This window comes from Lotus japonicus, chromosome 1 (genome assembly GCF_012489685.1).
Source record: "Lotus japonicus ecotype B-129 chromosome 1, LjGifu_v1.2".
Classification (NCBI taxonomy): domain Eukaryota; kingdom Viridiplantae; phylum Streptophyta; class Magnoliopsida; order Fabales; family Fabaceae; genus Lotus; species Lotus japonicus.
This window is the reverse complement of record NC_080041.1, coordinates 73,809,572-73,823,855: the sequence shown is the minus strand read 5'-3', so window position 1 is coordinate 73,823,855 and position 14,284 is coordinate 73,809,572.

Here is a 14,284-nt window from a genome sequence, read left to right as displayed (position 1 = left end):
GGTCGAATAAACCTGCTCAGCCCTAATAAAACTTATGTCAGCAACATCACAGTGCCAAAAAAAAAGTAAAAAGAGTAGCAACACTTTATTGTGATTTTAATTTTAGTATAAGATATCAATATCAATATATAAATTAAAATATTTATGTACTTAGATTAAATGACTTTTGATTCTCTATAAAATATTTTTTTCTGTTAATAAAATATTTCAAAATTTATATATTTCAAATTTATTTGAGCTCCCCCATAAATTTTGTTGAAGTTCGGCTACTGATTAATATCAAACTCATTTGTAAAATCAGAAAATTTCATATGAGCATTAATCCATCTTATTATCATATAGATCCAATGGAGTGAGTGCGAGTCATGATCAACTTGCTCATGCCTCGTGAAGGACAGAAGGAGGCATGCACATCAATGGTGGCAAGCCATCAACTGTGGAATCATTACTCTCAAGTCTCAAGTCTCAAGTCTCAACGATATGAGGCCCACATCTCATCAATTGGGTTAAAGAACTTTGGCTACAACGTTTACAACTTTGGCCACATCTCATTAGTGGCAATGTCGTGAATAATGATCTATATTAACAAAAACTAAAATAAAGTGTAATGTCATGTACAAATTACAATTTACAAATCCTAATGCTTTTGGTGGGTTGGAAATGTCAAAAATTATTACTTTATTTTATCATATACTCACTCCATTTAAGAAATATTGTTATTTTATGTATCTTTCAAGTATTTCAAAATGTTTGCTATTTCAAAAAATCAACTCATCTTTTCTAAATTTTTCTTTTTCCACTTATACCATTATTTAATAAATTTTCTCACACTTATCATATATAATTTTATCAAGCAACCACAACTTTTTTTTTTTTAAAGAACCACAACTCTTCTTTATTAATAACTACATTCTTCTCTATTTAATGTGAAATTTAATAGCTGCACATGTTACTACTAAAACTAAATAAAAGTATTTTAATAATATTGTACTCTTAATAATTGTCATTTTTTACTTTTTGTGTCACAACTTTAAGCAAACCATTTTTTAAAAAATAAAAGGAGTAGGCATGAAGTATGATAATGACAACATTATTCATAAAATAATTATCTATATTTAATTATGAGATTCATTTCTATACACTGATAGTGTCAAAAATTTTACACAATCATTCAATCACAACCTTCTATTTCCTATTTTAAGTATTATTAAATTTAAAATTAATTATAAACTAACAAAATGAAGTGTTGTAATTAAATGATTGTGTAAAACTCATTTACATCGTCGGTGCATAGAAATTAATCTCTATAATTATTAACTTTAATTTTGAAACTATATTTAATTATTAACTAAAAAGATTGCAACTTGCATGTGTCAAGTGTCCCAATCACATTGCCCCTTTTTCTTTTCTAAGACGCTTCCCATTGTCTTGTTGTGAATTATTTATTTTTGTTAACATTGTCTTGTTGTGATTGTGATTGTTTTTTATTTTTTTGGTCAAAGGTTCATCGGATCGGATTGTTTTTGGTCAAATGTTGTGATTGTGATTTGTGAGTGAAATTACCGCTTAACGCATCATGGCCTGCAAGCTGGTCCAATTAGCTCCTGGTCCGCTCAGCACCAATTCAAAAATAAGTGGTCCAATTAAATGGAACCATATGCTCACTGTCATTTAGGAGTGTACAAGGGACGGGTTGGGACGGGTTTTGGTTAACCCTAACCCGGCCCTAAATATTGACCGGGTCAATTCTTAGACCCTAACCCGTCCCTAGACCCGAAGCAACCTGATAATATGCGGGTCCAATTTAGGACGGGTCTATGTAGAACGGGACCGGGTTGACCCGAGGGACAATAAATCTAAGAGTATTTGATACTAATTGTAAAATTTAAAGATAATAACATACTAAAAGAGTTATAAGTGAGAACTATTTTTTAGAAGAAAGAACTTGAAATTATCCAATTCTTGCATAATCTATGTCATAATCTATTGTACTTGAGAGGTTCACATTTTGTTTGATATATTTGCACGTGTCACTCATTTTGTTTGATCTCTCTTCACTTGTCTCACATGTGCATTACATGATTTTCTCTTATTAAAGCATGAAAGTGTCCATCTTTTGACCAACGTTTATTTAATTCATAAGTTAGATGTTAAACATTTTCATCTCATCCACATGGTAAGATAAATTTGAGCACCATCTATCACATTTTGACCATTATAACAAATTGAAATCTTGTAAAATGTATATGTGGGACGGGCCGGGTGGCCCGAGTGCCAACCCGAACCCGACCCGACCTGAAGCCGGATAACTCTATGATCAACCCTAACCCGACATCTTTTAATGATCGGGCCGGGTTCAACCCGGCCCTAAAGGCTTGGGCCGGGACGGGTTGGCAGGTAGGGCCGGGTCTTGTACACCCCTACTGTCATTGGCTCATTGCTGCTAAATAGCTGCCTAAATATGAACTTTATTTTATTTAATTAATAAATATATTCAGTTTTTAATATATTATCTGATATTTTTTATGATTTAAATATATTATCTAGAAAAAAAATGCTACTTAACTATTTTTTTATAGGCAAATGTTAGTGGTTAGTTGTTAGTAATTACAAATGTTCATCTTCAGGGTTCGAATCCTAGACCTCCAACACCTATTGAAATATATACACCATTTTTTTTTTGCTACTTAACTAGTTAGCAAATGGAAAATGCTACCATACCTCAATTGTATCATACCTTAGTGACTTGGACCAATCAAAAATATTTGATAATTAAAATTGTCAGGTTGGGTTAAGTTAAATTAGTGTGGTTAACATTAATGAACATTACCAAATTGAACATTAAATGAGAAGATAGGGAAAATAGAGATTGTTGAAGTTTCCAGAAGAGGGAAAATAGAGAGGCATTGTTGAAAGGAGGGTTAGGGTTCATCGGATGGGTTGTTGTTGATCGTCGACAGCGTCAATGACTTGCTTGGTTTTTGGCGGTGACTTCATCGTGAAGCGTCTTCATCGTCAACGTGGTAAGCCCCAAGTTAACTTAACCAAACTTAAGTTGTATTAACCGGGGAATTAGTCATTAAACATTTTGTTTGGTTTATTTCATTTTGCTTGGAACTTAAGCGTGCCAATGTGTCTTGCTTCATCATGAAACTATGCACATCGTAGGGCCCACTATGTGGCTGCTTTATGACGGACACAATTTCTCTGTTAAGATAATAATGTTTGAGTTGAGTATGACCTGTATGAGTGAAAAATTATTCATAAGTATTTAATGCAATTCAATATATTCATATGAGTGAAAAATTATTCATAACTAATCAATATATACACACACACATGCATATTCTTGTTTTTTTTTTGTGTGTGCCAAGTTTAGTCTTTTCTTTCAACAATTTTACATATAGAACAAAAAGCTAGGGTCCAACAACCCTGAAGCCCAACCCAAGTTACTGAAACAACCATGAACAGGGTTGCTTTTAGGCTTTTAGCAACACACTCTTAACTCTTTTACTCCTCATCCTAAACATAAGTTTTTTCTCTGCTAGGTCAGAGTTTTTCTCCACCTCGTTGGAGCTCTTCTCCGCCGTGTCGGAGTCTAAAACCTTTCACCTCTACCCTCTTACACCCCTAATCCCCCCTAGACTCACCATACCCAACCTCCTTCTCCCACCTATCACTAGCCCTCACTCACCCACTTACACCTTTCCTCCCGCAAAGCATCCGGGTCTTTTCATCCACTGTTATGGATGTCCCCACCTCAGAGGGAGCTGTTGTCCATCTGGACTTCAACGCCCCTCAATCAGCCTCCTTTGCCACTCACTCTCTTGTTGGAAGAGTTCTGACTGAAAGAAATGTAAACCAGAATGCAGTTAAAGGGCTCATGGACAATGCTTGGCAACATGTCCATGGATGGCAAATGTCAGATCTGGGTGCAAATCTTTTTCTTTTCCAGTTCAAAAGCCAGCAAGATGATACACTCATTTTGCAGGAATCCCCCTGGTTTGTCATGGGTGATCTCTTGAGTCTCCAGGCATGGCACTGTGACACCTCGCTGCAGGACCTCAACTTTGACTGGGTGCCTTTCTGGACCCTGCTCCATGGACTCCCCCTTGAAGCTCTCACAATGGAGAACACAGCGAAAATTGCAGACTTAGCTGGTAAGGTAGTAGAAGTTGAGGACCCCTGGCTCAGGGGACAACTCCTCCGTCCCTTCTACCGAGTTCGCACACTCCTTAATGCCCGCAAGCTGTTACTCACTGGTGTCTGGGTACCTCGTATCAACAAAGAAAAAGTCTGGGTATCCATCCAATACGAGAAGCTACAAGACTTCTGTTATACTTGTGGCTGTTTTGGGCATGACCATCGCCGCTGCAAGAAGGAGAAACTGCTGGCTATCTATAACCCATCTTAACCTCGCTATGGTCCTAAGCTTAGTGCCCAGCCGGCTAAGCCGCTTGATTCTGCCATGGCCGGAGCGCCGCCGAAGGGGGCACAAACGACAGAAGATGAAGAGATGGGATTTGGAAATGGTGAGGGAGTCTCCACCTTTGCTGACCCTCCAACAACCACCAGCCAAAGGTGTCAGAGCAGTCCGAGGTTCTCTCCTAAGCAACCAACCATGTCTCCCCACACTAACACATGATCAACATATGACCCCACAAAGTTGACCTTAAAAGGTGGCCCCACTGCTGATGTCACTGTTGATTCTCTCAGCCCTCAACGGGAGGAACCCTGCTGCTACCACTTACCACCGGACCGACCCAAGCCCACCATCCCATGTCCCAGATTGACCCGGTTACACACCAAACAACCTATCCCACCCCAACCCCCCCCCCCCTAACCAAAAAATGGGCCCAATACCATTTACACAACCCAACAAACACACATCCCAGCATCCCCCTACCCTTTGACTGGGAGTCAATCTCAAGTCCAAAACACTAACGGGCTATCTCAGCAAATCAATAACTCTCCTAGCCCACCAATCAACCACCAAAATTACCACCACTTACCCACTAGAAAGGAAGGGGAAACCGTGAGAAGACTCACCATGCTTACTGCAGGGCATCCCCCAATCACCACGAATTACATACCAAAACTACTTTGTGGAGCTCCCCTCCGACGATGAAGGTGATAACCAGAAACAAGCACTATCCCTACCAACAAGGCACGAAAGTCACCTAAGTTTCTCCCTTCAGGAACTCTTGTGCCTCAAACGTGACAGGCATGTCCCAACTTTGGATGAAAAGGATTATGCTGGGGCTGTGGCAAAGAGAAAGAAGAAGGAGATTCATGATGCAAAGGACACTGCGAAATTTCTGAAGGAATAATTCCCTTTCAATCCACGTTTTATGGCCGGGGCGGCGGGCCTAAACTTGCCCCCAACGGAGCCATGAGGCTCCTCAGTTGGAACTGTCGTGGTGTGGGGGCTACCGCGATAGCCCGAGAGCTAAGATAACTCATCTCGAAGCAAAAGCCCTCCATCTTGTTCCAAATGGAGACCCGGGCCATAAGGAGCAAGGTTGAACATTTGAAATATGCATTAAAATTTACGAACTCTTTTGTGGTGGAACCAAATGGCACGACAGGGGGTCTTGCCCTATTTTGGAATAAGGATTGTGCTGTAGAAATCTCCTCCTCCTCCCAGAACTTCATCCACACAATGGTGACTATGAAGGACGAAATCATTGGCAAGGATTATACTTTTATCTATGGGGAGCCCATTCAGCAACGGAGACAGACCTTGTGGCAAGTGATATCGCGCCTTAAGCCCCCAGACCACAGAGCTTGGTGTTGTCTGGGCGACTTCAATGAAATTCTCTTCCATCACGAGAAAGATGGATTGAGGCCACAATTTCAGGCTAGTCTCAACTGATTCAAGGATTTTGTTGACTCCAATGAACTCACAGACCTGGACATCAAGGGCTGTAGGCTTACATGGTTAAGCAACCCACACAATGGCCATATCACAAGGGAAAAACTTGACATGACCCTTGTCAATTGGGGATGGAGACATGCTCACCCTCACGCGGTAGTTGTGGCTCTTCCAGCAGTGTCTTCCGATCACTCACCGATCATCCTTGACCTCATCCCCCGTCATAGTAGCGGTGCTCAATTTAAGTATGAAGCGATGTGGAATGAACATGCTGATTGTGGACGCATTGTTGAGGAATCGTGGAACAACAGCAACCAAGGGGAGGGCCATTGGGAAATTCTACGTGGCAAGATCAAAAGGTGTCAGCGAGACCTTATGAAGTGGCATCATGCAACATTCAACAATGCTGACAAGGAAATTGAGAAGCTCAAAGCCAAACTAAGGGGAATGCACAATGATGACCAGCAAAGCATTTATTGGAATGATATGGCTCGCACCAAGGCTCAAATTCGACAATTATGGGGGAAGGAGGAACTTTATTGGGGTCAAAGGTCTAGACTCAAATGGGCTAAGTGGGGTGATAAAAACACCCACTTTTTCCATGCTACAACGGTACAAAGGAGGGGAAGAAACAAAGTTCATAGACTCAAAGCTGCTGATGGTACTTGGCAGGAAGGACATGATAGCATAATGGCCTGCATCACAAACCATTTTCAAGAAGTTTTCAAGAGCGAACCGGTTTCACAAGTACAAGAATGCCTCAATTGTGTCCCAGAACTTATTACTGATGACCTCAACAACTTTCTGATGGAAGCGGTCACAGATCAAGAAATTAAAGATGTTATCTTCTCCATGGAGAGCCTTAAAGCACCCGGCTCAGATGGCCTTAATGGGCTATTCTTCAAGACCCATTGGAGTGTAGTGGGATCGAAGGTCAATGAAGCAATCCACACTTTCTTCAACACGGGTAACTTTCCTCAAAATTTTAATGAGACTCTTGTAGCACTAGTCCCAAAAAATCCCTCCCCCGAGATGGCTCATCAGTTTAGGCCTATTAGTTGTTGTAACTACATCTACAAGGCTGTTAGCAAAATCATTGTTTCTAGACTCAAAGGAAATCTCCATGACATCATCACCCCAAACCAAAGTGCCTTTATTAAGGGGCAGCTGATTCAAGATAATATCCTCATTGCCCATGAAATTTTCCATGCTCTGAAGAATAAAGGGAGAGATCACGAGGAACACATCGCCATCAAGATTGATATGAGTAAGGCCTACGACCGGGTAGAGTGGGACTTCCTTGAAGAGGCCCTCCTTGCCTATGGCTTCACAAGACCGTGGGTAAATATTGTGATGATACTTGTTAGAGGGGTCTCCTACAAGTACAAAGTGAATGGCTTCCTAAGCCAAACTTGCACTCCCCAAAGAGGCTTACGGCAGGGTGACCCGCTCTCCCCTTACCTCTTTGTCCTTGTGATGGATGTGCTCTCCCAATGATCCTCAAAGCATGCAACAATGGCCACATCCATGGTATCAAGCTGAGTCCCACTGCTCCACCTATTACACACCTATTCTTTGTTGATGATTCGCTCCTCTTTGCTAAAGTCTCAGCCCAGGAAGCATATCATTTAGTGAACCTACTCAACTCCTTCTCAAATGCATATGGGCAAAGAATTAATACCACAAAGTCAGGCATCATAACCAGCAAATTTATAAGCACAAGACACAAAGATCAAATGTCAAGGATCTTCCAAATGGAGGTTTGGGATGATCCAGGACGCTACCTGGGATTACCAGCAGTTTGGGGACGTTCAAAGATTAAATCCCTCGAATGGGATCAAGGAGAGAATGCTGGAAAAAGGTGGCGGGATGGAAAAAGGGACTCTTGACTCAAGCGGGGAAAGAGGTACTTATCAAATCTGTCATTCAAGCCATACCTTCTTATGCAATGGCGGATACTATCTTTCCCAAGTCCTTTTGCAAGACTCTAGACTCTCTAGTGGCAAAATTTTGGTGGAGTAGCCGAGGTAAACAAAGGGGTATTCATTAGAAATCATGGGGAAAGCTCACTTGTTCAAAACAGGAAGGAGGTCTAGGCTTTAGAGAGTTTCAACACCAAAATCTGGCCCACATTGGAAAACAAGCTTGGAGAATTTACAGTGACCCAAACACCCTGGTGGCTAGAGTCCTGAAGGCTATCTATTTCCCCCACTCGAGCTTCATGGATGCTGGCCCTCGCACAAACTCCTCCTGGATGTGGAAAGGTATTTTGCAAGGGAAAAATTTTCTCAGCAGAAATGCACACTGGTCTATTGGGGATGGCTCTCAGATTAAAATTTGGGGAGACAAATGGCTTTGGACAGGTGAAAGATTAGACAGCCCTCAGCATCAAGGTAACTAAAGGCTCCAAGACTTACTGATCCCAGGAGTAGGAGGCTGGAATCAAGCTGCAATCAACTCCACGCTCCCCATCCACATCCACCAAACTGTTCTCCAAACTCCCACAGCGCTCACCCCAGGCCACGATCACTTGGTATGGACCTTCACTAATGATGGTTTCTACTCGGTGAAGACGAGCTATCGTGTAGCTAAGAAGGAAGAGCCTCAAATCATAACAAACCACACCTCCTCCAGCGGTATCCCTGCTGAAACCACATTTGGAATGCTGAGATTCCTCAGCGTGTGAAACACTTCATGTGGGGAGCTATCAACAATGCCCTACCTCTGAAGGAGAACCTGCACAAGAAAAGGATCTCTACTGACCCACTCTGCCCTGTGTGTGGCTGCAACCCGGAAACCTTGGAGCATACTTTCCTTCTTTGCGAGTGGGTGCAGATGGTGTGGTTTGGATCTCAACTCCATTGGAGACCCTCACCTGGAAATTTTCTCAGCAGAAATGCACACTGGTCTATTGGGGATGGCTCTCAGATTAAAATTTGGGGAGACAAATGGCTTTGGACAGGTGAAAGATTAGACAGCCCTCAGCATCAAGGTAACTAAAGGCTCCAAGACTTACTGATCCCAGGAGTAGGAGGTTGGAATCAAGCTGCAATCAACTCCACGCTCCCCATCCACATCCACCAAACTGTTCTCCAAACTCCCACAGCGCTCACCCCAGGCCACGATCAGTTGGTATGGCCCTTCACTAATGATGGTTTCTACTCGGTGAAGACGGGCTATCATGTAGCTAAGAAGGAAGAGCCTCAAATCATAACAAACCACACCTCCTCCAGCGGTATCCCTGCTGAAACCACATTTGGAATGCTGAGATTCCTCAGCATGTGAAACACTTCATGTGGAGAGCTATCAACAATGCCCTACCTCTGAAGGAGAACCTGCACAAGAAAAGGATCTCTACTGACCCACTCTGCCCTGTGTGTGGCTGCAACCCGGAAACCTTGGAGCATACTTTCCTTCTTTGCGAGTGGGTGCAGATGGTGTGGTTTGGATCTCAACTCCATTGGAGACCGTCACCTAGAAATGTCATGCGACTTGATGCTTGGCTGGCGGAAAAGTTCAAGGATTTCCAACTGGATCCCCCCTCAGCTCAACAAAATCTGAACTTAGTATGCTGCACACTCTGGTCCATATGGAAGGGGAGAAATACAAAAGTCTTTGAAGACCAACGTCCCCACCCCTCCTTCACTCTAAAGCAGGCCTCGGGGCTATAGCAAGAGAGCCACCTTTATGGCTCCCTTTTGGAAAAGCAAGACCCCCACATACCAGCCCCTAGGAGCTATCCGATCAGGGCCCAGACTCGCTGGAGGAAGCCATCAAATGGGATGACAAAGTTCAATGTGGATGCAGCTTGGAATAAAGAAGCTCTAATTGCCTCCTCAGGCACAGCTGGCAGGGATGAAAACAGTAACCTCATATCGGAAGCTGCAAGCAACACCTTTGACCATTCGCCCATCATGGCAGAAAGCTTGGCCCTGAGAGAAGCTATGATCTTGGCAAGCAACCTCAACTGCAGGAGTGTCATCTTTGAATCGGATAACAAGTCACTTATAGAAGCCTGCTGCAATTCAAGAAACATTGGTGCCTTGACTACTATTATATCTGATATCAGAAGGTTGCAACTCTACTTTGAGGACTGCCACTTTAGTTGGATTCCGCGCCAGACAAACTCCCTAGCTCATGAAATTGCCAAGCTTAGCTTCCACGCTCTACTTCCTGACCTCTGGACAATGAATCCCCCAAGAGCAATTCACGGTATTATTCAAAGGGAAGCCTTACACAACGACCCGTGATTCCCAAAGATCGAGAGTACCCTTGTTGCTGGTCTCTACTCCCCCATGTGGTGTCTAATCTTACTTTACTAGCTAGCTATTCCTTTTTCTTAGATTCACGCCAGAGCACGTTAGGACTGCAAAGATAGCAGGAATCTATGTACCTTGAACTATTTCAATGTTTATTAGGCTAGCTAGTACTTGGGCCTGAGGCCATTATTGAGTGTAACTGGGCCATTGGCCGTTTCGTTCAATGAAATTCTATCCTTTGACAAAAAAAAAAACTCTTTTACTCCTCACATCACTCAATTTCAAAACTAAAAATTGCTGAACTTTTAGAAATACTGCAAATCCCGCTCATTTCTCTTTCCCTTACCCTTCCCTACTCCACCCCTTCACTCTCACATTCACTCCCACTCCCACTTTAACTCCTGCTCTCTCAACTCTATTGTCCAAGGCATTCACCACCTTTTCCATTGAAGATGGTCGCCATCAAAGTTGCACTGATGTATGGGGGTGTTGGTTTTCAGGCTACGGAAAATTAAAACATTGGTAGTTGGTACAAATATAGGCAAAACATCAAGAAGAGGATCAAAAGACTTGAGCTGAACATAAACATCTAGATAGTGTCTAAAGATAAGTGTGTAGCGTTTGGACCAAAACTTTCAAGTGCAAGATCAAAGTGTCTAGAACTGGGTATCCGTCTAGAACATGCATAGCGTCTGGAACAAAGCGTAATGTCTGGAGGAAGCAAATTGTTTGGGCTTTAGCAAAGTATCTAAGAGCGTACGAAGCGTGTGAAGCCCACTCTGTCTGAAGATGATAAAACAACTAGAGACTATCATCTAGGTCGCGTCGTCATTCTAACATGTCCATTTGAAGAGAAAATTCAAATTCAATTTACTTATGACGGCAGATCTATGCTTTCTTTTTAGGCTTAAATACTCTTTTGGTCCTTATAATTGTGAAGGGAATCAAACCTGACCCTGTAAATTTTTCATATCTTTAAGTCCTTTTGCCCAATTTTGACCGGTCAACGGTCCAGTGGCAAGCCTAGTCAGCTAAGGATGGCCACGTAGACTTTTTCACATCAATTTTAGTCCCTTGAAAGATATTTTAATCAATTTTAGTCTATGTTCTTCCACCTTCATCTTCTTCCTCTTCCACCTACTTCCCCTTCCTCCATAACTCAAATCCTTAAACCCAAAAAAACTATATGCTCATCATATTCACCTTGTTCTTAAAAAACTAGATGATCAGAGGCAACAAAAAAAATATTTTTCAAGGTGGAAGAACAGTGACTAAAATTAATAAAAATATTTTTCAAGGGACTAAAATTGATGTGAAAAAGTCCACGTGGTCATCCTCAGCTGACTAGGCTAGCCACTGGACCGTTGACCGGTCAAAATTGAACAAAAGGATTTAATTTGATTATAAAAATATTCTAGGGATCCAATTTGATGCGAAATTTTTTCAGGGACTCAATTTGATTCCCTTTACAATTTTAAGGACCAAAAGGTTATTTAAGCCGTATTTTTATGTAGAAAATGTGATAACATTTTGTAATGCTCATCAAGTTGAAGTTCCGAACATGAAAGCCCCTTATTTTATGTGTAATGGTCGTCATAAGAAACAAGATGGAGATATGGAACATCATTATAGAATAGATGTATTTTATTTTGCAATTGATTTGCAACTATATGAATTAAATAGAAGATTTAGTGCAGAGGCAGTGAAATTTCTCATACTTAGTTCAGCTTTAGATCCTAAGGAAAATTTTAAATCATTTGATAATGATAAAATCTGTAAGTTTGTTGAGAAATTTTATGCAGATAATTTTGAAGGTATGAAAAACGATAGGAAGGGGGGGGGGTTTGAATAGCGTTTTCAACTAAAAACTTTTCCCTCTTGAGATTTAGATAAATATCTCGAATAAACAACACAATGTGCAAAGATAAGAGATGAAGAGAAGCACACAAGTATTTTATCCTGGTTCACTTGATAATCGCTCAAGCTAATCCAGTCCACCCGTTAAGGTGATTTCTTCCTTCTTAGAATGAAGGCAATTCACTATTCAATGTTTGTTACAACTGCACTAGCAACTTGCTCAATGACTAACAATACAATGAACTAGCAAACACTAAGATTCACTCTCTTAGTCTTCTCAAGGAGCTGACCAACCTTGGTCCCTTAAGAAAATCAAACTAACTGTTTGAGGGTTTTGGGTTTACAATGAGTGCTTCTGAGAAAGCTAAGGTAAACACAGTAAGAACTATTGAAGAAAGATTGCTAAAAGAATATTGAATGGTTTCTTAAGCTTGTACAAAGTTTCTTAGCCGCTTCTTCCATCTTCAGCCTCTATTTATACTCCAAGGATTAGGGTTGTATTCGCTGTTTGAAATGCTACCGTTGGAGGGCAAATCCGGAACTTCCAGATTCTGCTGTGGCTGAACATCTTAGGTAAGGTCGTCAGGATAGTACAATTGCTTTTGTACTTGGACAGCGATGTGAGCCTTATCCTAGTTGACTTCTGATTAGACGACGCTTCATGTTGGAACTTGTGAAGCTTGGTGATCAGAGTCAGAGGGAAGCTTGGATCCTCTTACCTTCGTATCTTCTGCTTCTGAACATCAGAGTTGGAAGTACTTGTTCTTCAGAGCCAGCTTACTCTTGGACTTCAGAATCTTCACTTCTTAGCTTCTGGACCTTCAGAGCCTCTGGACCTTCAAAGCTTCTGGTCTTCAGAACTTTAAGTGATCTAAATCCACATCAGAGCTTATCATCTTCAGAACTTCTGAAGCATATACTACTGTTCAATCAGAACATAGTGAGTGCGAAAGAGTTGCGTTGGTTACTCTTGGGCTAAATGCTTCTGATAATTGTGAGTATTGACCACAGTTAGAGCTTGTCATTTAAACACTCAGAAAACAATGTTAGAGTACCATAATTGTTCATATACAATAGTTATCATGTAATCATCAAAACATAGAGTTGTACTACATGACCAAATCTTGGTCTTACAAATTTTTCCGAGCTAGAAAAAAGGAATTTTCCGTTCTAATGAGACATTGTCATTCAGATGTTTCCTGGTATCCTAATTTAGAAAAAAATTCCAGTTTATCCGAGTTTTTCCAAAAGTTAGTTGAAACTGGAAACACAACAATACTTTCACTTGTTGATAGATTGATGCGTCTTGTTTTGGTACTCCATGTTTCAACAACATCTATAGAACGATATTTTTCTCCAATGAGAGTTGTTAAGACTTCGACTTTGCAACAAAATTGAATATAATCTTCTCAGAAATTTATTAGTTACGTTGTATATATCGATAGAGAAATTGCTGAAAAAATCTTTGTTGATACAAATAATAGATAAATTTAGTACTATCAGAACGAAGAGTTATATTTAAATAATTTTTTATTATTTAAAGTTTATATAATATTCAATGAAGATTTTTTTAATCTTATATTTTGCTCCCAACAAAAAATCATGGATACGCCCGGGAGGTGAACTAACCTCGAAGGACAAGAAGGAAATTTCAACTCATTCCCCTTAATTCAATTGTAATCTCTCATTTCATCAGCAATTTACAAAACCCCTACTAGATGATATTTTACATGTTGTGAGTGTGTGACTATTTTATCATCGTTAATAATTGAAGAAAAATTGGCTTTTTATGTAGAATATATAAATTAAAGTTTAAATCGGAACTACAAAGAGAAAATTTAGTTTAAAAAAACAAAGATAAAATTCATACAAGCTACTTGGATTTGCTAATTGGGGAGTGTAGAACCTTTTGGTCTCAATTTCGTTCATGTTACCGTAGAAGAACAACTAATTAATAGTGTGACTGTATTTATAGTTAATTTGTCTTTTTACATGAATGTTAATTAAAATATTTTTCACGATCGAAAGTTAGATTAATCTATTGATTCACTGTCAGCGCAATAAGCAATAAAAGACATCGTAAGAGTTTGTTCGAATTTTCAACCACTTACTCAATGAATAAAGTGTTTAACCACGCAAACCAACTTAATTAATTAAAAATTGTATCTAACAACTAAATAAAAATACCTTATTTCTATTGAATATGAAGAAACTTCAATAACAAAAATTGTAATCCTTTCAAAGTTAAAAACCCAACATAAAGAAAACTATATGCAGCGGTAGCTCCAATTCG